This window comes from Cervus canadensis, chromosome 6 (assembly GCF_019320065.1).
Source record: "Cervus canadensis isolate Bull #8, Minnesota chromosome 6, ASM1932006v1, whole genome shotgun sequence".
Classification (NCBI taxonomy): domain Eukaryota; kingdom Metazoa; phylum Chordata; class Mammalia; order Artiodactyla; family Cervidae; genus Cervus; species Cervus canadensis.
Genome location: NC_057391.1, coordinates 70,987,278 through 71,013,236, shown reverse-complemented (window position 1 = coordinate 71,013,236; position 25,959 = coordinate 70,987,278). Strand labels below are relative to the sequence as shown.

Below are 25,959 nucleotides of genomic sequence, written 5' to 3'. Positions count from 1 at the left end.
CAGGATAAAGCAACCCTCAGTACTAAAAGTAATTTTAATTGTTTTTGTTCTTTTGTATAAGAAAAAGATGGTTAAAAATTAAAAGGAACAAACCATTGGATGCTCTGAAGGATTGTTAGCTAACAAATGCCATTTATAATTAGAAAGAAACAAGGAAGGGAGAGAAGGAAGCAAGTTAGCCAGGAGAGCAAAATCAACAGGAATATTACACCTTTCAAGCCTCGGAAAAGTTGAACTGTATCCATCCTGCTGTTTAAGATCCTTGAAACCATAACCTTCTAGAAAGCAGATACAAGGTGGCCCACAAAAGAAATAAAGAACCTAACATGTCCTTCTTTAGCAATCTGATCGCTGGAGGCGGAGGAGGGGGTAGAGGGTGGGGAAAGAGCCAAGATCATAAACAACCCACACAGGGCTTTTTTCTTTCAATTTTTATTTTATATTGTAGTTGATTAACAATGTTGTCAAATTCTTTAGGTTTCAAATTCATTTAGGTTATTACAGAGTATTGAGCAGAGTTCCCTGTGATATACAGCAGGTCCCTGTTAGTTATCTAAACCACAGTTCAAACAGAGAAAGTTCCAGAAAGAACTTCCTGAGCAATAGCCTCAGTCCTTCCATTTACTTTACAGTTTCCTTCACATCCTGTGGGCCACTCTGGTTCACTAAGGAAGCAAGTGTGCCTTTCATTTTCCTGCTTTTGATTTAATAAAGGGGGGAAAAAAAAGAACTTTATAATTTCCCATAAAGACTTTCCTCCCATGCTTTAGAGTTACAACAAGGTCAACCCTTTCACCAGCATGACCATGGAAATATGGGGAAATTAAGTCCATCTTCACAATCAAGAATGTTAAGGCTATGTCAAATCCTCTAAATAAAGGAACATGTTCATGTGTGCAGTCACAGGTAATGCCCTTGGTGTACTTGATGTGAACCTGATTAGGGAATACTGAAAGATCCTTTTCAAATATGAACAACTATGTGTAATAGTTGGAAATAATATTGGAAAGACAAAGCCATGATAGGTTTTATGTGACTTCTTAAGTACAGATGTTAAAGAATCTGTTTATTAAATAGCAATTTACCAAAAAAATTCAAAAGTACTATACAAATCAATAAGGAAAAGATAAACAACCTAACAGGAAAAGAGGCAAAACACCTGAACAGGTATGAGGGTAGTAAAAAAAAAAAAAAAGCCTAACTATCCAAAAATGGATAAACTGTGACATATTCATACATTAGAGTATTAAACACTGAAAATGAATAAATCAGCTACCCATAGGAATATAAATGCAGCTCACAAATATAAAGTTGAAAGAAAAAGAGCAATTTGTAGAAGAATGAATACAAAATGGTACTATGCACAGTCTTAAAAACATTGCTTATGGGGGTCCACGGTGAGCCTGACATTCAGCCAGTACACCTTGGCATGGCTAGATCTGTTGCCAGCATCCATTATGAGTGGCCGTGTCCACACTCCAGTTTGTTAAATACTTTGAAAACCACCCTTACTATTCAAATATAATGAAGCTGTAAAGAAAGGCATGAGACTGATAAACATCAAATTTAGGATAGCTGCTACCTCTGAGGAGGGAGAAGGGGTCACAACCACGTTAGCAACAATTTATTTCTTATGTAGTATGCTAAAACACTTAGGTACTTAATAGTATGGTGGTTTATACCTTTTCATAGGTTTTAAATAATAAATAATATAAATATTTTAAATACACACACACATATCTATGCCAGCAAGAGCCAAGAATCTGGAGGTAGCATTTTTACTCCTTGTTCTGCCAATTACCAACTGCACCTTGCCATCCCTGAATCTTGGATTGTCTTCTGTGAAATAAGAAGATTCAGGTGTCATTCGGTCTAAAATTTAAAGTCAACACGATGGGTGTTGAACTCCCTGGACTCTACTAACAACCCATTGCTTCTGTCACTGTACAAGCGACAAATAAATCAGATATGAGACGAGATACTACCTCACTATGGATAGCACATGCACATTTTAAAGTCACCCTAGGAATGGACTTGAATCCCACCACATTCTCTCGTTCACCCTCCTTTGTGATGATGGTAAACCTTTGAGAGCTGTCTGGTGGAGTTTAGGAGAGCAAACCAATGATTATCAGTGAAGGGGTGGGAACAGTTTAACTGACCCAAAACAAAATATACTTTGTATTTTCCCCAAATTAAAGCCCCTATCTGCCTTTTTGAGTTTGTTTCTGTTGAACTCTTTACTTCCAAGGAACTATCCACTACTACCTTGCTAGAATTCTAACAAAATACTAGACACCCAGTCTTACCTAATCATGAAATCTTAGCATTATGACTAGTTACTGGGAAAGTAAATGAGGAAGGGAAAAAAAAAAAAAAAAAACAGCTGAAAAATTAACTGTTGTGTGATTTTGAAGCTGTTTTTTCTAGGGTATCAGCCAGCAGTGCCATTCCTCAACAGGTATTCATTTATTTAAAAGGTACTGAATCAAGCAACTAGAGAAATAGAGAGTGTCTCCAGTTCTTAGGGTGGCCACGAGTCAGACTGAGCACACACACACACTCAGGCTGAAAAATGGATTTGAGTTCTGAAGTAGGTGTAGGAGGTTTTGGAGAGCAGATCAATGAATACCAGTAAAGTATCTAGGAGAACCTCAAACTGTGAGATCATTCCTTCTCCCAGGCTTCCCTTCTGACTCCCTACAGAGCTTGCAAACTAGTTTCCATTTCTAAACACACAGAAGTTTCTCACCTGAAGAGAAACAACCAGAATTATTTGTTTCTGAATTTATCTAAAGATACAGTTTTCAGTTCTATGGGCACAATTTTAAGATCTGATAAGAGGTTACATCATCTCAGGGAAAGAACAGAATGTACTTCTGTGTATACAAAATTATCTTTGTTGTTACTTATGTGCAGGGACTCCATTAGAAACTTGTTTGGCTTAAAAAAAAAATTCTACTTCTGTCCATTTCTAAGGTTACTTTTTCTTCAATATATCTTCTACGTCATTAAAATATTTAGAAGTTATACACCTCTGTGTGAAGAAAAGCTTCCTGAAACATAATCCTTCTGACCCCTTAACTCTAGTAACTCAGAGTACAAAAATATTAAATTTTCTCTTCATGGAATTTCAGACTACAGTTAGGAGATTTCCAAAGAAATATTTTTTCCTTCTCTCAAAGCCCTCCCCATGGAAAGATCCCTGACCAGTCTCCAGCCCCCAAAACTCATATAACATAAAACATCCTCAAAAAGGAATACACCTAAGGAGTTTACTCCCCATCGATGAACAACTGGAACACTCTTGAGAAAGTGTCTTATGCATTTTACAGTATTTTCCTGAGTAGAACCAAAACTGGGACCAACGAAAAATCTCAAGAAGTAGGGTCACTGGGACAAAACAAAATTTTATGCAGTCCTTTGGTTGAAACTCTTCTAACTTAATAAGAAGCTAAGAGAGGTACTGAGATCTGTATCTGCTTAAAAACCATATCCCAATATTTATACATTCCTTCCAACAACCTACAGTGCAATAAAAGTGAAATGTAATGAGGTCTCCTTTGGTATAGCCTGAGAGTAAGAACAGGTAAATTCTGCTTACATGGATGATCAAAATTGTAGGTCCTCTATTTGATAATAATGATAAAACAGTAGAAAAAAGAGCTAATATTTAGTTCTTAATTTGTGCCAAACATTTTACATGTACTATCTCTTTAATCCCCACAAGATAGACACCATCTACTCCATTTAGGGTAACAGGGAGGATAAGCAACTTTCCTGAGAACACCAAGTTACTGGCAACTCTTGTTTGAACACAAATATGCAGGCTCCAAACTCCATGTCCTTAAAGTTCCTAAAAGCCAGTGAAGTGAAAAGTTGCTAAGTCATGTCCGACTCTTTGCAATCCCATGGACTATACAGTCCATAGAATTCTCCAGGCCAGAATACTGGAGTGGGTAGCCTAACAGCCAAGATATACCAACCTGTACTATCTTGGTCCATGAGTTTTCAGAGAAATTTACCAGAACACAAATTGTCTAAGCATTCAAAATATGAAGTAATTAAGAGATTAATATAGTGACTATAATGAGCTTGTGTTAGTTAAAATTTGCAGTTCTCTGTCCTTTCTTCTCAAATAAATAAATAAGATGAAACATGTTTTTGCCCAGTGTTGCAGGTAACTGGCAAACTTGTGTAATAAATTAACTAACAGAACTGGTTTAGCAACAAGTGAGAAGCTCAAGTTCTCTAAATTCTAATCCTAGGTATGTCACTGATTTCAAAGGTAATCTAAGATCATTTAACGTAAGTTACATTTGATGTTTACAGGGCTCTCAGAACACGGTCTAAAAGAAGAATCTGTATTTATGAAACTTCAATATAAACTCTGATACTAAATATCTGGGTGAAAAGGAAAAAGCTTAAAATCTAGTTATTTTGCCTAATTACTGCCAAGGTTCCAAGTATTCATAAACATTTAAACAGGATAAACAAAGAACTGTCCACAGTGATTATCTCTAGGGACAGAGACAACAGAAATGGAAAGTGAAAATAACATGAAGGCAAACTTTTGCTTTTTAATATGTGTGTGTTGTATGTGTGTAGCTGGATTTTTGTCATAAAGTTTTTAAGACATGCTCAAAGTCTTCCCAGACTTAATTTTTATCTGCATTCATGATCTTGACCTCAGGATTACACGTTTCAAAGGTGGTAACATTAAGGAAAAGAGCATCATTCTCTCTGCCCTGGCTCATCCTTCAACCCAATATAACAAGGCTCATTTTATAAAGTTAAAACCCACTCGTAGCCAAATGTTTCCATTTCAACAGAAGCAAGAGAAAAAAAAAGTCTTGGAGGACTTCAACCTCCAAGCAGTACTAAAAGGAAAGGAATATTAGAACTTGAGAAATATGGTTAATTATGAAACTCCCTCAACAGTCTTCGAGTAACAAATACTAACCAACTAATTAGAGGGCTGTTCTCTCCTTGTGGTAAAGAATATGTAATGAGAGTCTGAATGTAGAAATTACGAAAAGTGCCACAGAGGACAGTTCAATGCCTTCAGTACTGATTCACTCAATCTTTCTAGCCCCAGCTCTCCTCTTGCTTCAAGGAGCTTGAAGAAACTGACAAAAGTGAGAAATGCTTTGAAATTAGGGTTAATGTTTAAGCATTATATCAGGCCTCTTCTTGGCCTTTATTTCTTCATCAATAAAAATACTATTTGCTTCCAATAATGATTTGTGAAGATGCTCAGCATAAACCTGAGACACAGTAGGTACATAATAAATGTTAGCTTCCTTCCTTCAGAACTAAATTCCCAACTGCCAGCTCGCTAATCTTTGAGCCCCAAAGACCCTACATTTAAACAGTCTTTAAAATAAAGATTGTCATAAGAGACAAATAAGGGCAGGCTGGATAAAGAAGATGTGGTGCGTGCATATATACATATATATAGTTTTAGTCAGCCATAACAGAATGAAATAATGCCATCTGCAACAACATGGATGGACCTAGAGATGATCGTACTAAATGAAGCCAGACAGAGAAAGACAAGTATCATACGACTTTATATGTAGAATATATTTTTTAAAAGATACAAATGAGCTTGTTTATTACAAAACAGAGAGACTCATAGACATAGAAAACAAACTTATGGTTGTCAAAGGGGAAGGGGGACAAATAAACTAGGAATTTGGGATTAACACATACACTCTGTATAAGAATTCCTATACACTCTATATGAATCGATATGTTATATACCTGAAATTAACACAACACTGTAAATCAACTGTACCTCAACCTGGAAAAAGACCCAGCAGACCACCCTGCCAGCAGACCATCGGTTTTCTCCCGCACCTTCTCCTATGGTAACTCTCTCTCAAGTAATAGCACCAGCATTCTTTCTTGGCATCTTATTTAGAATCCTCCCTCTTCCAACTCCTTTTCATCCCCTCTGACTTTGTTCTCTAAATTTCTTCATCACTCACCTAGATTTCTAAAAACATCCTTTTAATTGGATTTCTTGCCTCTCCACCTCATTTTTCAGAACATTATTGTGAAATAGAGCTCACACCATGCGCACGCTGTAGGTTCCCACTGACAGGAAGAATATGGTCCAAATGCTTCCATGAGCAAAATGCCCTACAATCTAACCACAAAGCATCTATCTAGACCTCTCCCACTACAACCCACGAGCCCTGTGCTTCAGTTTGTGATATTTTTCAGCCTGCAATCTACTGTCCTCCATTTTCCACCCATGAAAGCTCTACTCTACACTCTAAACCCAGCTATATGCCCAGTTCAAATGTCAACATCCTATACAAAACTAGCCCTAACTTCCCCAAAGTGGGCATTAATGACCATAGCACTTTGCTAGCACTTGTTTCATTCTGGATCATACTAGAGTGACTTGTTTACAAGGCTACCTGTCCCAGTTCTGCAAAAAGGGAGCCATACCTGACTGATTGCTGATGGTCCTCTAATACCGGCCACTTAGCCCCTTGTTCACTGCACTCTTGAACTGAATGTAATAATTAGCGCTTATTACTATGAGATCTACAATGTTTGATCACAGGTGCTGTACTGTTCACTACATGTGTTGCCTCAGTAATATTCATAACACTCCTATGAGGTAGGTCACATTTTGCCTTTTATTTTATAGATGAAGAAGCTCTACTCAGGGAGGTTTATAATTTGCCCAAAGTGACACAGCTAATATATGGCAAAGCAGGATTTGAACCAGGGTCCATCTGACTTCAGAAGTTATACTCATAACCATTACACAATATCACAGACATTTCAAAACTTCACTTGTCCTTTAGTACTTATGCACCCTGGAGTATTACTCAAGATGAAGACTCCAGTAAATTACATTTTATCCTATCAGCATGTGGAGACCATTTTTGGTTTTGCTCTATTCCAGGGTCATAAACGAGCAGGTCCATAGTCTTTCAGATTGACTTCTCTTTTCTTATACCTACCCTCAATTCCCTAAAAAACACAGAAGAAAAATGATTTGGAACGCAGGAGCAGTAAGAGAATGAAATCGTTCCTTCATGGTGGAACTCACCACATTAACAGTAAGCTTATAAAGTTCAGTAAGCATGTATAACCTGAAAGAATATGTTGAATCATTTCAAAACATACTTTCCCATCTCAAACCAGAAATCAGCAGCTGTTGCTAAGAAAACATATAGCCAACTGTGAGACAACATGATGACTCATGAAAGGAGCAAGCTTACCTTCCAAGTCTCAGAAACCATCACGAACACAGTCTTGTAACCAAACCTTCAACCTGTGGTTATAGATTGAGAGTTTCTTTTCACTTGGCTCAGAAGGAAATATAATCAGTTCTTGACTAAACACTATTTACAAAATTAATTATTACCCAACTGAATTGGAACTTTCTATGATGAAAAAGAGTAGAGACTACAAAGGTAACATACTTTCTTTTAAACAAAGGCCTGTTAACAGAGGAAAATTTTTTACTCAATGTCATCAAATGAGTAACTACAAAAGACAGTCAACCAAGAGATGGCTAGTCACCTATTTTCTTTGTCAATATGCTAGCACAAATAATAAAACATGCCTTTAACTGCTTTATAAACAGACTATATAGTCAATCCTCTTTTTTTCTTTCTGAACCACTAACAATTTTTAACTAAAAGCTCCAGCGTGCATTATTTTATCAAACAATCTCATCAAACATTGACTATAGCCTACCATAGTACTAACAACTTAGATGCATGAGTTGTTGCAGGGTTTTTTTAGGTTTATTTGAGGGCATGGGGAACAATACTGAACAGCTTCATTTATTTTGCTGCAATTTACACTTCAGATAAAAATTATTTCTTACTAATCAGCTTTTTTTTTTAATGAAAATTAGCTAACTCCTGCAGTGTGCATGCTCAGTTGCTCAGTTGCATCTGACTTTGTGACACTATGAACTGTAGCCTGCCAGGATCCTCTGGTCCATAGGATTCTCCAGGCAAAAATACTGGAGTGGGTTGCCATGCCCTCCTCCAAGGGATCTTCCCAACCCAGGGATCAAACCTGCATCTCCTGGGACTCCTGCACTAGCAGGTGGATTCTTTACCACTGAACCATCTAGGAAGCCCCAAACTCCTACAGTCTGATCCACTAATTAACATATCACTCAAACCTGAAGAGCTCAGATGTATTACAATTGGCCTTTCCTCAGAATACCACAACTAGTCCTCCAAAGTCAAAGTGGGAGAAAGCAGGTAGTGTATCTGCGTAAGTTAATTCTGTTCCCTTTCTCGAAACATGAACTATCTCACAGTCTGAGCTCTAACTAAACAGGTTATCTCTAACCTTGATAAGAAGACTGTGTGTAGCACAAGCCGGAATCAAGATTGCCGAAAGAAATATCAATAACCTCAGATATGCAGATGACACCACCCTAATGGCAGAAAGTGAAGAGGAACTCAAGAGCCTCTTGATGAAAGTGAAAGAGGAGAGTGAAAAAGTTGGCTTAAAACTTAACATTCAAAAAACACAGTTCATGGCATCCGGTCCCATCACTTCATGGCAAATAGATGGGGAAACAATGGAAACAGTAACAGACTTTATTTTGGGGGGCTCCAAAATCACTGCAGATGGTGACTGCAGCCATGAAATTAAAAGGCGCTTGCTTCTTGGAAGAAAAGCTATGACCAACTAGATAGCAAGTTAAAAAGCAGAGACATTATTTTGCTGACAAAGGTCCCTCTAGTCAAGGCTATGGGTTTTCCAGTAGTCATTGTGGATGTGAGAGTTGGAACATAAAGAAAGCTGAGCACCAAAGAATGGATGCTTTTTTTTTTTTAATTAGTTGGAGGCTAATTACTTCACAACATTTCAGTGGGTTTTGTCATACATTGATATGAATCAGCCATAGATTTACACGTATTCCCCATCCCGATCCCCCCTCCCACCTCCCTCTCCACCCGATTCCTCTGGGTCTTCCCAGTGCACCAGGCCCGAGCACTTGTCTCATGCATCCCACTTGGGCTGGTGATCTGTTTCACCATAGATAATATACATGCTGTTCTTTCAAAACATCCCACCCTCACCTTCTCCCACAGAGTTCAAAAGTCTGTTCTGTATTTCTGTGTCTCTTTTTCTGTTTTGCATATCGGGTTATCGTTACCATCTTTCTAAATTCCATATATATGTGTTAGTATGCTGTAATGTTCTTTATCTTTCTGGCTTACTTCACTCTGTATAAGGGGCTCCAGTTTCATCCATCTCATTAGAACTGATTCAAATGAATTCTTTTTAACGGCTGAGTAGTATTCCATGGTGTATATGTACCACAGCTTCCTTATCCATTCGTCTACTGATGGGAATGGATGCTTTTGAACTGCAGTGTTGGAGAAGACTTTTGAGAGTCCCTTGAGCTGCAAGGAGATCCAACCAGTCCATCCTAAAGGAAATCAGTCCTGAATATTCATTGGAAGGACCAATGCTGAAGCTGAAACTCCAGTACTCTGGCCACCTGATGCAAAGAACTAACTCACTGGAAAAGACCCTGATGCTGGGAAAAATTGAAGGCAGGAGAAGGGGACGACAGAGGATGAGATGGTTGGATGGCATCACCAACTCAATGGACATGAGTGAGCAAGCTCCGGGAGCTGGCGATGGACAGGGAGGCCTGGTGTGCTGCAGTCCATGGGGTCGCAAAGAGTCAGATATGACTGACTGACTGAACTGAATGTTTACATAGGAGTTCATTTCACTCTTATATCTGCTTTTGAATATATTTAAATTTTTCATAATAAAGTGTTCTAAAGTCTCATTTACTTTTGCTCCAGTGTCGGACTAAACTTTACCATTTTGGATTTCTGTTTTACCCATGTAACAATTCATGTTTTACATGACAATTCATTAGTGCCAAAATAGTTCTTAAAGTACCAAGCGGTAAATATCACATTTCTAAACCGTATTTGTAGAAACTAGGACCCAGGGGAAAAAAATCTCAGAGATCATCTAATCCTCTGTGCCAGTGGTTCACAATGTTATGCATGCATCAGAATCCCTTGGAAGGCTTGTTAAACACAGATCGCTGGGCCTCACCCTCTACATTTCTGAACCAGTAGGTTTGATGCTACTGGTCCCTGAACTGCACTTTGGAAAACTACTGCTCTAAGCTTACACCCACTGCCTAGTTCCTATCTCCATGCAGTGATCACCAATTACCATATTGGAATGCATGCTCCTGTGCTTATGGGCCCTTTTCCTAAGAGAGAGTTGTCTTTCAAAGGGCAGGAGACATAAATTTCCATCAATGTGCCAGAGCCCAGATTCAACAAACATTTACAAAGTAAGTTAATTTGCTGGATGAATTAAGTTTTCCCACTCATTTATAGTTGAGTATTTGTCAATGTATTAACCTTCAGAATAGGAGTACATTTATACATACCCAGATGGAGAGGATATCCACTCCATCCTCACTGATAAGAAAGACTAAACGTTAACTAAAACCACAGCAACAAATAGCAAATTTTGGTGAGTTCTAAGAACTACATCTCAGATTGGAGTTTTCAATCAAATATGGACACTGACAAGCAGAAAATTGAGGTTCACTTTGTCAAATGTGTTACTCTGACCCAAGTAGCTATAACCAAGTGCTTTTTACCTCATATACCATTGGAAGAAAGAAGTGCTTTGAAAGTTTCTCAGGGTCTGGATAATGTCAGCATGGGAGGCCTCATTCCTGAACATCTATTTCCCTTTTTCTAATGCTGCCCTAAGGAAAGAAAAGACAGCACACTCATCAATATCTGCATAGAGTTCTCCAAGTCCAGGTGTTGTGAATCTTGTAGGATGCCACAGTATCCTGAAGTATCTTTCTATTACAGCAATGATCAGCTCAATGACAGCTCAGTAATTAAGTTTAAGAAAAGGAACTATGCTCTGATTTCCAAATTTCACTACTACTTTAATGTTTACACTAAAATTACAGGTTAGAATATACATATATTCATAAAAGTGAATCCAATAACCTCACTATGCATAATTTATTTATCTTCACTTAATAATAGTAAAATAAAGAATATAACCTGTGTAAAACATGGGTCAATATGTGATGTTTTGGGTTTTAGATCCCTTTAAAAAATAATTGACAGTTCAAACAAAAAATAGCAATGTAATGTGGGATCAATAAAAGACAAAAAGTTAAATGTATGACAATATCACAACGGTTAAGACGAGAGAAATGAGAAATAACTATTACAAGGCTCTCATACTGTACATGAGGTGGTATAATATAACACCTGAAGGTAAATTGTGATAAGTTATCAACCCAAAAGCAAACATTAAAATAACAAAATAAAGAATGATAGCTAGGGAATTCCCTGGCACTCCAGGGGTTAGGACTCCACGCTTTCACTGCTGAGGACACTGGTTCAATCCCTGGTCAGGGAACTAAGATTCCCAAGAGTCAAATTTTTTTTAAAAAAAAGGACTGTTAACTAATAAGCAAAAAATAAATAAATAAATAAATAATGATGATAACAAATTCAATTAATCAAAGACAGAAAAAGAGAAAAAATAAGTATAAGAAAAAGATGCAACAAATAGCAAAATTATACATTTAAAGTGAACTATAATCAATAATCACTTTAAATATAAATGGTCTAAACAGCAGAATTAAAAATCAGAGATTGTCACATGGAGAAGAAGCATAACTGTCCACTCCTTAAATGTGGGCTACACACAGTAACTTCCATCTCAAAAAGTACAGGACAGAATGCAGAGAAAAGAGCAACTTTACAGCAGGGAAACCTGACAAGCACCACCTCAGCTAAGAAATCAAGGTTAACATGAATAGTGATGCTATGTTGATGGTATGCTCTCTTAACATGGTATAATTAGAATAAATATTATTTTCAAGCACACACAAAACATCCTTTTCAAGCACACAGAAAGGAAATAACAATAAAGATCAGACTGAAAATCAATTAAATAGAAGATAGAAAATATAAAGGAAACTAATAGCCAAAACATTGAGAAGGTCAATAAAATAGCCTTTGGTTTCTCTACCTTGACACTACTGACATTTTGGCTGAATGATTCTTTGTCGAGATGATATCTCCTGTTCACTGCAGATCTTTAGCAGTATCCCTGGCCTTGACCCACTAGATGCCAATAGCAAATGCCCACCCACCCTTACCCCAAGACATTGTCTCCAGACATTATCTCATCTCCAAAACTTGTCAAGTGTTCTAGTGGCAGCAGTAAACTTCAACCCATATTCCACCCCATAAACAAAATTTAACTCAAGGTAGATGTACCAAAAAGTAAAATGAAAGATTTTATGGTTTTATATTCTTTTATAGTTTTTCTACAAGTTTTATAACTCTAAGGAAAAAATCTTTGTGATCTTGAGCTAGGCAACGATTTATTAGGTATAACACCAAAAGTGTAATTCCATAAAAGAATAAATTGATAAATCAGACTTTATTAAAACTCCTGATCTTCATAGATTTGTTAAGAGAACGTAAGATGAGCAACAGATTGAAAGTAAATATTTGCAAATCCTATGTCTGATACAGAGCTCGTATCCAAAATATATTAAAAAAACTCTCAAAACTCAATAAGGAAGCAACCAGTCCAATGAAGAATGAACAACAAAATGTAAGCAGAAACTTCAGCAAAAAAAGATATAATATGGATGGTAAATAAGCACATCATTAGTCATCAGGAAACTGCAAATTAAAAACACAATGAGATACCACTACCCATCTAGCTTAACCATACCAAGTGTTGGCAAGGATGCACAGCAACTGGAACCCTCACACGCTACTTTGGGAATGTTTGGGAAAGTATGGAAGTTTCTTTAAAAGTTAAACATACGCCTACCATATGATCGAGCCATTCTACTCCTAGACATTTACCCAGAGAAAATGAAAGCAGATGTCCATATAAAGACTGAATATAATGTGTTCACAGCAGCTTTATTTTTAACATCCAAAAACTAGAAAAAAATGTCTATCAATGGATGAATGGATAAATAAACTGGCGTACATTCATACAGCAGAAAACCAGTCAGCAATAAAAAGCAATCAACTACTGATACACAGAACAACATAGATGAATCTCAAAACAATTCTACTAAGTGAAAGAACCTAGACAAGAGAAAACATACTATATGCTTACATGCAAAGAAAACTCCGAAAATACAAACTAATCCATAGAGTCAGAGCTATCACTGGTTGGGAAAGAAGGGTAGAGGGTATAGGAAGGGACCAAAGGGAGAGATGATTCATAGGTCTATAAATAAATCAAAAACTTATCAAATTTAACACTAAATTTATGCAGCTTACTGTGTGTCAATTACACTCAAGGAAACTGTTTTTAAAATTATCACACAAAAACCAGAGAGGACAGAGTTTAAGATAACAATCAAAACAGTACTTAACCTGCAACTTCACAAAGAATTACAGGCTTTAAACATAAGTGATTTTATACTATTGCAGACACAATTCTTAATTTGGTGAAAGTAGGAATGGGGGCGCATAACCCAAGTCACTGGAAAATGTGAAAGCAAAAACAACACAACAGTGAGCACACAGTAAATTTGTGAAGAATGGGCTATGTGTTTGAATGATATTAAGATTATTTCTTAATTATAGCTAATCTGAAACATTTCATAATTATAAAAAAGGAAAAATAACTTCATTTTTCCCCAGTTTGTCCTGTCCCATTCCTAGGCAGAATTGGATGCTGTCCTCCTCCCAGAGTCCCTCAGGATACATCTTTTCTAGCACTGCCATATGTGTATTGCAACGGCTTGTCTTCACTAGACAAACAGCTCCATCAGAATACGGACTATGTCTTTTGATGTTGGCATAGTGGCTAAATGGGGCTTCACAGGTGGTGCTAGTGGTAAAGAATCTGCCTGCCAATGCAGGAGATGCAAGATATGTGGGTTAGATCCCTGGGTCAGGAAGATCCCCTGGAGAAGGAAACGGCAACCTACTCTAGGATTCTTGCCTGGAAAATTCCATGGAGAGAGAAACTTGGCAGGCTACAATATAGACTGAGCACGCGCATGCACGCACACACACATATACATGGTGGTTAAATATAAGTGGGATCTGAGAACCTGTTTTCCTATCTATCCTAGGCGGTGCCATTCACCTACTGGGTAGCCTCAGAAAGTTACTTCAATTTTATTAACTATAACATAGGGCCAATGGGGTATATGTGAGAATTCACTGTGAATGTATCCAAACCTTGGCCTACGAGGCCTTGCATGACCTGTCATCTGATTGCTGCTGTTGTTGTTCAGTCGCTAAGTCGTGTCCCATTCTTTGCAACCCCACAGACTGCAGCACGCTAGGCTTCCCTGTCCTTCACTATCGAGTTTGCTCAAATTCATGTCCATTGAGTCAGTGATGCCATCCAACCATCTCAACCTCTGCCATCATTTGATGACCATTCTTTTTCCCTTGAGCTCTCTCCCTGCAGTTGACAGTGCTCAGCCTCAAGACCTTCTCTCAGGTCCAATCAATCCATGCACCACCAAGCTCTTTCCCGACTCAGTACTACCTCCTCAGCTAATCTTCTTCCATGACTCTCTCCTCTCCTCTCCTCTTCACCCACAACACACTGCCTGCTGCTTGTCTCAGCTTACATGTCACCTTCACAGAGAAGACTTCTTACTGTTCACTTAGGAACTCTTAGTTACTCTATGTCTCAGCATCCTATGGTTTTCTTATTTCCATTCAACAAATAGTCTGAGTCCCTACTGTGTGCCAGGTGCTGACTCTGAGGATGCAGCAGTGAATACAATAGCTCTGATGAGATGTTCAATCTAGTGGGGTAAGACAGAACATAAGCAGAGAAATAAAATACAGAATATGTTAGTTAGTGATGATATGGAGGGGGAAAAATGTATGTTAGATGATGAAATGGAGGGGAAAAAATCAGTTATGAAAGGAGAGTAAGGGAGTTACAAGTGGGTTGTGATTTTAAATCTGGGGTTCAGTGAAGGTTCATTGAGAATATAACTGAGTAAAGAAGTGAGGGGGATCAGAGAAAGAACCATAGAGGTATGGTAAGGCATTTCGGCAGAGGAAACAGCAAGTATGACAGCCCGCAGATAGCTAGGAAGCTAGTTCGGCTATAGAAGTATGAGGAAAAAGAGCAGCAAACAAAATCACGGAGACAGGACTGGGCGGTGAGGACTACATGGGGCAAACACCGAGGCCACTGACCAGCCTTTGCCTTTCACTCAGAGAGAGACTGAAGCCACTGGAGGGTTTTATATAGAAGAGAAGTGGTGTGATCGGATTTACATTTTAAAAACTACTATTAGTTTAGTGATGTCTTTTATGTTCTGCCCATCCTCCCCACCAACTAAGATAAAGGCGGGAACCACAGCTGTCCTGTGCATTATTATAACTCCAGCACCGACCACAATACATTGAAAGCACTCAATAAATATTTATTAGATGGATGAGGTAATCTATGTGAACCATTTACTGGTACAAAATCAGTATTCCATAAATGGTTAGTATTATTTGAAACTCCAGAGCCCAGCACAGTGGCTGGCATAGGTAAGCACTCATTTGAGCAAATAAAAGAATAATTTTGTGAAATTATTGAAAGTCTATAGTTAAAGCATATGAATAATGACAAATGAAGTAACTGCCTTTAACACCTTCCCTTACTTATCAAGACCTGTCTGATCCTGGTTTTGAGCTTTATATTAAACTCTGATATACTACTAAGGGCATGACCCAAGAATAATCCCACTCTGACTCAGTTCTTTAAGCATACTGCAATATCCTGCAAACACACTTAGGACTGAAATGCTTGTAAAATTTCTAATTGGGTAAACTCATTCACATGATTTAAAAACAACAACAACAATAGTCAATGTACAAGGTTAAACTGACCCAACTGGTTTGATTTTGATATTTGCGCCTTCAAATAGAGCTCGTGAACTTAAACATATGGACAGAGAACTAAGGATTTACACTTTTTGCTTGTTTTGACTTCTCCAGAGTCTTCACCACGGGGGGGGGGGGGGGCGGGGAAACACTTAATGAGGATTACACCTGTTCCCTTCTCCCTCGGGTGCTTCCGGGGGTGGGGGATGTAATGGCACAGGTAAGGCCAATCAGTTAATTATCTCAAGAAGAGTCCGGGAGTCTCAAGAGACTTTTCCAGACAGGAAAGGTAAGGAAAGAAAGAGTCATGCATTAAAGTATAAAAACACACCAAATGTGCCATCTCATACAAGGTGAACACTCACCCCGATGATGTTTACAATGGCTCAAGGGCAGGGACCCGAGTGGTGAACGGGCCAGGTGTGGTTCGGGTGTTTAACCCCAACCCTAAAAGTGGTCGAACTCATCTTAGCACAACCACAAAATATCTGCAAGGAGTTCTTCGAAGCGCTGGGAACTTTTAGAAAAGCAGGTGAAAGCTGTTTGAAATCAAACTTTAAAAAAAAAAAAAAAAAAAAGGGCGATGCCAAAGTATATTGAGCGGCTGGAAAGAACCTCCTGGGTTTGGCTCTGACTTGCCGCTGCATGTACACAATCGTGCCTGCTGGCATCTGGCTCAGACGCTCCCTTCCATTAGGGGAGGGGAAAATAATAACTTCGGAAATAACAGGCGCCCACAAAGGCAAAGGTTACACAGGACTCCTCAACCTACATCAAAGAGGGTGGCTAACGTTGTTTGGAACAGCACTGATTTCACACAAGTCTCCCCTCGCTCTTTTTTTTAACAGAAGAAAAACAACCTCAGAAGGAGAAGGTGCTACCGTCAGACGCGCAAGGCAATTTCAGACAACAAAGACCGCAAGCAATCTTTTCGGAATTTACAAGCCGAGCCTTCCGAGCGGCCCCAGCCGCGGAGGCTCTCGGCCGCCGCGGTTCCTCGAGTGCGGGGGCCGGCGGATCCCCGCCCGCCAGTCTTGGGGGACCCTGGGCGAGCCTCGCGCCGCCCCCCTATCTGGCAATCTCTGCGCCGCTGCTCTCTGCCTTCTAGCTCACGCGGCTTTCAAAATCTTTCCCGCCCAAGCGTGACGCGAGGAACGAAAACAATCAGCCGACTAGAGCTCCCCGGGCCTGGGCCCGACGGGGGCGGCGGGTGGATCGGGGCCGAGCGCCCCGCGCAGCCCCTTTCCAGGCGGGCGGACCGGCGGGCTGGGGACCGGAGGTGACACAAAGAAGCCGGAGAAACAAACGCCGCCCGCCGGCGCTCACTCCAGTCCCCGGAGCGCCCCGCCCGCTGACAAGTTTGCGGCGCCCTCCACGCACCCCGCTCTTCCCAGCCGGGCAAAGTTTCCCGGGGCCCGGTTCGGACCCCCGCAGCGGGTCGGGTCCCATCTCTTGCCGCCCCCGACCTGGGCTCGGGGACCTGGCTCTCCCTGGCCCCCGCCCCTTTTCCTCCCTCCCGTTCTTCCTCCCTCTTCGCCACAGTCCGCTCCCTCCGGGGCGCACCGAGGTGCAGGGGCCCCGCGGCCGCCGCGCTCACCCGCTATCGGCCCGGAGAGGGCGCGGGCTGGGGCCAGCCCGGGTCAGCGCCCCGCTCGCCTTGCTCCTTCGATCGCGCCTTTTGCTCCGTCTCCCGCTCGCTTCTTTGGTCCAGCGGAAAGCTCGGGGCGCAGCAGAGCGCGCTCGGCTCCTTGGCGCTCGGAAAGCTGCAAACCACGCCCCGCGCCTTCCCCGCCCGCCGCCGAGTCCCGCTCTCGCCGTTCGGCGGCCAGTGTCGAGCCCGCCCGCGAGCGCCGGAGGCGGAGCAGCCACCTCCCCCCGCACGCCCCGCCGCAGCCCAGGACTGGCAACTTTCTTTCTACGTTCTAGATCATCAGAGATGCTCTGAGGGAGATGCTAACTCAGAATGCAGGTCAACCACCACCAAGGGTGGGGAGAATGTCACACACACTCCCTCAAATAAGTTTTTCAGGTCGATTTCAGCTAGAAACTTCTCTAACATTCTCGGACTCCTAGGTCTTGGAAGTGGAGGTAAGAAAAGCAGATCTGCGAATTAGCCACCAGACCTTGATCAAGTCGGTAAACGTTTATGGACCCTTTGTAAAATGAGAAATTTGGATCAGATGGCCTTTAAGATCCGGTTCAGTATTTCCTATAGCGTGGTCCAGACCTCAGTGTCACCTGGCGGGAAGGTGAGGCGCTTGTTATTAATGCAGAATGCAGGATCCCTCCTTCCTGGAAGCTGGGGAGTGGAGAACAGCCTCAACCTTACACCGATATACAACTCCCAGGTCTGATACTCAGTGGAAACTGAATCCTCGGGAATCCAAACTGCAAGTGTCAGTTTAATTTTCCAGCAAATTACTCAATGCCTTTGGACTCAGGATGATGTCAGTTGACTCCCGCTTACCTCCTGTGCTCTATAGTATTATTACTAAGGCACTGGAGGTCCTAAATGAAAGGTATCATATCAACTCACTATCATCACACGAAGGCAGTGACTTTAAAGTATTTCTCTACTGAGTTTGTGTGTCACAAATTAATTATTTTTATAAGTCCAAGTTCATATGTATTTTATGGTTCAAGAATCTTGCTTGGATTACTTACTTAAATTTGGTGCTTAGGACCCAAACTAAATGGGTAAGAAGCAGAGATTAAGAGGTTTGATAATGCAGTTAACATGGGGAAAAATAGCTGAAAATTGCACCCACAATTTGGGACAGTTATTTCAAACAGCTGTACCTCTGTAGCAGGATGATTTGGGTAAGTTGTTTTAAAAGCACATTATTTTGATAATGCTTAACTCTTAAAAAAAAAAAATGACATGCTACCAATTTACTGCACAGTCTATGGCACACTATCAATCCTTGTATTCCAAGATAATAGTCCTGATAGTATCACTTCTCTTCTTGGACTACATAGATCTGCATTATTTATTACTAACGGCTTGGTTCACAACAGTGGTCTACATAACAAGAAGATTCTTGTCCTGGTGTATCTTTCCCATAGCACCACTTTGCCTGATGTAATACATGCAAATCAACCTTGGGGCGGAGCAGGTCTCCAGGATTAATGAAGTTGTCCACAAAGCATTGTCTGCTATTTTCCTTCTCTGTTTTATTCAATTTGTTTCTATTTTATGTTGGTTGCTTCTTTTATAATAAATGCTGCAAAATCATCACAGCAACAGTCTCTGGGGAAGACAATTTCTTCATTATGGTTCTCTTCCAGGCATCTGGATTAAAAGTCCTCAAAGTGAAAGGACTGTTGTTCCATAGTCCATACTATATCTAGTGCACTTAAGATAGTCCAGAATAAAGTGTCTCAAAATGTTTTCAGATACCCCCAATTAGAGCCTTTTAATTGCCTGTAGCATCTCCTAGCCATGCCAATTTAGATATTAATATATACTTTTAAATCCAGAAATTAGACTAAGGGCAAGAGCGCTGAAACAGATCCTCCACATTTTGAAATAAAAATAAAATGTAATGCTAAGCTAAACAGAGACACACCCGGCTCTTTTGAAATACAACACTAGGTATGTGAATGGATGGCTCATATGCTTAAATCTCTGACTGGCAGAATAAGGGCTGCCATGAACCCAGCTATGCCCACATTCTCCCATGCACCGAAACACAGATACCGTACAATAACACAGTATGATGTCATGTTATGTGTCTTAGCTATTATTTACATCAGGCCTCCATATTTATAGCAAAAGATCCACCCACCTCAACAGCCCACCTGAGAGACTGCTAGCTCCAACTGTGGGAAGCACAGGTTTTGCAAACTGATCAAACAAAGCACATCTGTGACTAGGTGCATGCACGCTGTGGCATGTGGTGAGAACGACTGAGGCAGACGTTCAAAGTATGCGGCACATTGCACAGAGCAGGACAGAAAACTCGGTCTGAGGCATTCACGTGAGCTGGACCTCCTGATGCCATTAAAGGAATTAGTCACCCCTCTTTAGGACAGGCAGCGACTCCTCTTTGAACTAGAGTTGTTGTTTGCATTTCTGCACCCCACACTAGACTGTGAGTCCCTTGTCTTTGCATCCAGAGTGCCTGAATAAGAAAGGCAACAGATTTTATACTGGAAGTAAATTCTAGGATGGTACTTGGGTAACAGGTTGAGAAGGATTATGGACTGCATCTACATTTTTCAAGGAGGATTACAAGTTTATTAGTAACTGGGTCTCTACCGTGGGCACATAAGTGGAGGCTACTGACACTGCTGCTGCTGCTAAATCGCTTCAGTCGTGTCCGACTCTGTGCGACCCCGCAGACGGCAGCCCACCAGGCTACCCTGGGATTCTCCAGGCAAGAACACTGGAGTGGGTTGCCATTTCCTTCTCCAATGAGTGAAAGTGAAGTCGCTTAGTCGTGTCCGACTCTTAGCAGCCTACCAGGCTCCTCCATCCACGGGATTTTCCAGGCAAGAGCACTGGAGTGGGGTGTCATTGCCTTCTCCCTCTGACACTAGTATCATGTATTTATACACATGATGGCAATAGCAGATAATGATGCTAAATGATTGGCCTGATGGTTAAGTGAATTTAAGAATAACACAAAGTATCTCTAAGCCAAGAGGCAGCTATTATACTAAGGCAGGGTAAGACAATGTTACCACTTGTTTCTATCTTATTGACAGTGTTACCACTATAGATATCAGGAGATTGATATACAACTAAACATTAAGATGTTAACTCTGCCCACTGCAAGGACCAATCTTTTGCTACAATATTTTTACCACACTAGGAGCACATGTGTAAGCCTGGGATGAAAATAGCTGGCCAGGAAAAGGGCTCTGTTCCTCTTTGTCCAAGAGTCCAATCACACCCTGTAAAGCCCTGCGCTCCTTATCTCATTCTGGTCTTGTTTCCTGCCAAATCCGGAAACAAACAAATAAATGTTGGCTAATTGCTCCCTGGACCAACGTGATCTTTCTGACCATTGTCCTGCTTCAAGTAGAAAGGTGTTTCCAACAACATACAAGTGTGCCCTGCCAATGTATGCAGTAGACAGTCTTCTAAAATAATGAGCCAATCAATCAAATTTCTCCCTATTCAATATTCTAGAGTTGAAAGAAAAAAACGAATGTGCTATCATTTAGTGAAGTTGTTTATGCAAAGTGCTAAGCATGGAGTCTTGCATGCAGTAGGCACTCAACAAATGATAGCTATGATTACAATAACTTGACTAAATAACAGTGGGACTTAGAAAGGTACTATTTCAAAAGCACTTTTATCAAATTGGCAAAGCAAAGTATTGGGTTAACAAAGTATTCTATAGCTCACCTCATTTTATACAAAGAAGACTGAGCCTCTAGAGAAAAAGATTTCCCTAATGGCATAAAACTAGTAGTAGCAATTCCTGGATTAGAGCCTAGAAAAGTTTTTTAGCAAAAATAAAGATATCATTTAGAGAAATCCTGTTGTACATATTGTTATTTGTTTTACTCTCACAAGCACAGCATCAAATTAGTCACACCACTCAGCTCACAATTAAAAATAAATAAATAAATAAAAATAAAAGACATCAATATATCTCTCTCAAGGAAAGACAAGTCTAATGGAGCAAATTAAGCACAGATATTGAAAAGCTAAGCAATGTAATAAATTAGGTAGGCCTTATTGACATATTCAAATTTAACCTCAAAAATAGAGAATATACTCTTTTTAAGCACATATAGATTCAGTCATGAAAACTGGCTTTGTAATACGTCACAAAGAACTCCTCAAAAGTAGAAAAAAGTAAAAATAATGCAAATAGTATTTAGGTTAGACAATAATGGCAATAAATACCACAATAAAACTAAAAATTGATAGCAAAATCAGAAAACAGTCTTCCATGTGAATATTTTAAAGTATACTATTAAAGAAGTGTTAGAAAAGGGTAAAGTACAATATAAACTCAAATCATTTCCAAAAAATAATGCTAATGGAAACAATATATAACAGAATCTATAAAAACAAATCAGTGATTAGAAAAAAAATTTATAGCTTTCAAATATTTATACGAGAATAAGTGAATTCTATCTCTAACATGAAAAGCTAAAGCAAAGAAAAGCAGAGGAAGAAAATAAAGATAAAAGCAATGAGGTTGAATACAGAGAACCAACAGGACCAATAAAGAGTCAGCACATGCTGATTATTGGAAAATAAAAAATATTTTAATGACAGACCAGTGATGAACCTACTCCAGAAAAGGGGGAAGAAAGCATAAACATTCAATATAAGAAATCTAAGGGGTTTTAGAAACAAAAACTTACATTGTTATTCGGTGTTCAGTCGCTAAGTTGTGTCCAACTCTTTGTGAAACCATGGACTGCAGCATGCCAGGCTTCCCTATCCTTCACATATCCTTCCCATATCTCCCAGAGTTTGCTCAAACTCATGTCCATCTCATCCTCTGTTGCCCCCTTCTCCTCCTGCCCTCAATCTTTCCCAGCATCAGGGTCTTTTTCCACGAGTTGGCTTTTTACATCAGGTGGTCAAAGTATTAGAGCTTCCCCTTCAGCATCAGTCCTTCCTATGAATATTTAGGGTTGATCTCCTTTAAGATTGACTGATTTAATCTCCTTGCTGTGCACGGGACTCTCAAGAGTCTTCTCCAGCAGCACAGTTCAAAAGCATCAATTCTTCAGTTTTAATGGTCCAACTCTCATACCCATACACAACTGTTGAAAAAGCCATAGATTTGACTATACAGACCTTTGTCGGCAAAGTGATGTCTCTGCTTTTCAATATGCTGTCTAGGTTTGTCATAGCTTTCCATTCAAGGAGCAAGTCTCTCTTAATTTCACGGCTGTAATCACTGTCCACAGTGACTTTGGAGCCCAAGAAAATAAAATCTGCCACTGTTTCCACTTTTTCCCCTTCTATTTGCCATGAAGTGATGGGACTAGATGTCAAGATCTTAGTTTTTTGAATGTTGAGTTTTAAGAAAGCTTTTTCACTCTCCTCTTTCACCCTCATCAAGAGGCTCTTTATTTCTTCACTTTCTGCCATTAGAGTGGTATCATCTGTTCAAGCTGGATTTAGAAAAGGCAGAGAAACCAGAGATCAAATTGCCAACATCCGTTGGATCATCAAAAAAGCAAGAGAGTTCCAGAAAACCATCTACTTCTATTTTATTGACTTTACTGACTATGCCAAAGCCAAAGACTGTGTGGATCACAACAAACTGTGGAAAATTCTGAAAGAGATGGGAATACCAGACCATCTGACCTCCCTCTTGAGAAATCTGTATGCAGATCAGGAAGCAACAGTTAGAACTGGACATGGAACAACAGACTGGTTCCAAATCAGGAAAGGAGTATGTCAAGGCTATATATTGTCACCCTGCTTATTTAACTTCTATGCAGAGTACATCATGAGAAACGCTGGGCTGGAGGAAGCACACGCTGGAATCAAGATTGCCAGGAGAAATATCAATAACCTCAGACATGCAGATGACACCACCCTTATGGCAGAAAGTGAAGAAGAACTAAAGAGCCTTTTGATGAAAGTGAAAGAGGAGAGTGAAAAAGTTGGCTTAAAGCTCAACATTCAGAAAACTAAGATAATGGCATCTGGTCCCATCATTTCACGGGAAATAGATGGGGAAACAGTGGAAACAGTGACTGACTTTATTTTTCTGGGCTCCAAAATCACTGTAGATGGTGACTGCAGCCATGAAATAAAAAGATGCTCACTCCTTGAAAGAAAAGTTATGACCAACCTAGACAGCGTTAAAAAGCAGAGATATTACTTAGCCAATAAAGGTCCATCTAGTCAAAGCTATGGTTTTTCCAGTGGTCATGTATGGATGTGAGAGTTGGACTATAAAGAAAGCTGAGCACAGAAGAACTGGTGCATTTGAATTGTGGTGTTGGAGAAGACACTTGAGAGTCCCTTGGACAGCAAGGAGATCCAACCAGTCCATCCTAAAGGAAATCAGTCCTGAATATTCATTGGAAGGACTGATGCTGAAGCTGAAACTCCAATACTTTGGCCACCTGATGTGAAGGACTGACTCATCTGAAAAGACCCTGATGCTGGGAAAGACTAAAGGCAGGAGGAGAAGGGGACAACAGAGGATGAGATGATTGGATGGCATCACTGACTCAATGGTCGTGAGTTTGAGTAAACTCCAGGAGTTTTTGATGGAAAGGGAGGCCTGGCGTGCTGCAGTCCATGGGGTCACAGAGTCGGACACAATTGAGCAACCGAACTGAACTGATGGATCTGCATATTTGAAGTTGTTGATATAACATAATTATTTTCATAGTATTGCAGAAATACATTTGAAAACCTAGATTTAATGCAAATCACAATATGCCAAAATTAATCCCAGTAAAGGTAAAAAGCCTACACTAATCAGTTTTATTCTAAAAACTAAAGATATCAAAAAACTACTGACACAAAACAGTGCCAGGTCCAGATGGTTTCACCAGGAAATTCCAAATCCTCAAAGAGCTGTTATTTAATTGTTACATACAGTGATTCAGAGCATTTTAAAAGTAGAAAACATTCCAAATTGTTTTTACAAAGCCAGCATAAGATCAGTTCCAAAATACGGCAAATACTGCGCCGTTCTCATTTATGTATATAAATGTAAAGAATTTTAAGTCAGCATCATCAGCAACAGAATACAAAAGCACATTAAAAAAATACTTATGCAATTCACCAGTTGGTATGTATCCAAATGGGCTAAAAACTTATATCCACACAAAAATCTGCACATAAATGTTTACAGCATCTTTATTCAAATTGCCAAAACATGGAGGCAACTAAGATGTCCTTCAGTAGGTGAATGGATATGTAAACTGTGATACATTCAGACAATGGAATATTATTCAGTGCTAAAAAAGAAAGAAACTAATAAGTCAAGAAAAGACATGGAGAAATCTTAAATGTTTATTATTAAGTGAAAGAAGTTAATCTGAAAAGGTTACATACTGTATGACTCCAACTACATGACCTTTTGGAAAAGGCAAAATTATGGAGAAAATAAAAGGATCAGTGGTTTCCAAGGATTGGAGGAGACAGGGGTAAATCAGTGATGTATAAAATTTTAGGGCAGTGAAACTATTCTGTTTGATACTATAATAGTGGGTATATATCATTACACATTTGTCCAAACCCACAGAATGTACAAAGCCAGGGATGAACCCTCATGTTAACTATGGACTTTGAGCAATAATGATGTGTCTGTGTATGTTTATTTGATTGCAACAGATGTTGCACTCAGGTGGAGGATGCTGATCGTGGGGGAGGCTTTGTGTGGGCGGGGGGTGGGCAGGGAGTATATGGGAAATCTCTGTTCCTTCCTTTCAATATTGTGTGAACCCAAAACTGCTGTAAAAAATAAAGTCTGTTAAAAAAATTTTTTTAAACCCAAACTTTATGACCAAAGATGGGTTTATTCTAGGAATATAAGGATTGTTTAATATTAAGAAGGCCATTAATATAATTTATCATATTAATAGATACAAGGAGGAAAATGCTAAGATTATTTCCACGTGTGCTGAAAAGGCCTTTTATACAATTCCACATCTTTTCTTCTGTTTTTAAAAAAATACTCAATAAAATAGAAATTGATGGATACTCCCTAACATAATAAAATAACAAAATATATCACAGCATGTCACTGGGGAAACATCAGAGGCATTCCTACTAAAGGTCAAGAACAAAACAAAGATGCTCACTATCTCCACTGTAACTTATTGCTTTAATGGGAATTAGCCAGTGCAATAAGACAATTCAATTAAAGGCATAAAATCTGGAAATAAAGAAGTGAAATCACACTTGCCAATGTTTTCAGAATAAACATAGAAGATCCAAGGAACCACCCAAAGCTAACACAAATGTTAAAGAACTCAGTAATGGTTGCTAAATTTTAAGTTAACATACAAAAAATATTACCCTTCAGACATATCAAAGAGTAAGATAGAAGACTTAATGTAAAAGTAAACCTTCTTTATAAAAGCAACAAAATTTAAAATACTA

General features: G+C 39.6%; 1 protein-coding gene across 4 annotated transcripts in view; it reads right to left on the bottom strand.

Moving 5' to 3' along the window:
- Positions 1–17,708, bottom strand: part of SYNE2 (spectrin repeat containing nuclear envelope protein 2) — a 314,324-nt gene extending 296,616 nt beyond the window's left edge. For all 4 annotated transcript variants that reach the window (XM_043472258.1, XM_043472259.1, XM_043472261.1 and 1 more), the window contains exon 1: positions 17,506–17,708. The gene's annotated coding sequence lies outside the window, so the exon portion shown is untranslated. The remainder of the gene's footprint in view (positions 1–17,505) is intronic.
- Between the last annotated feature and the right edge of the window lie 8,251 nt (positions 17,709–25,959).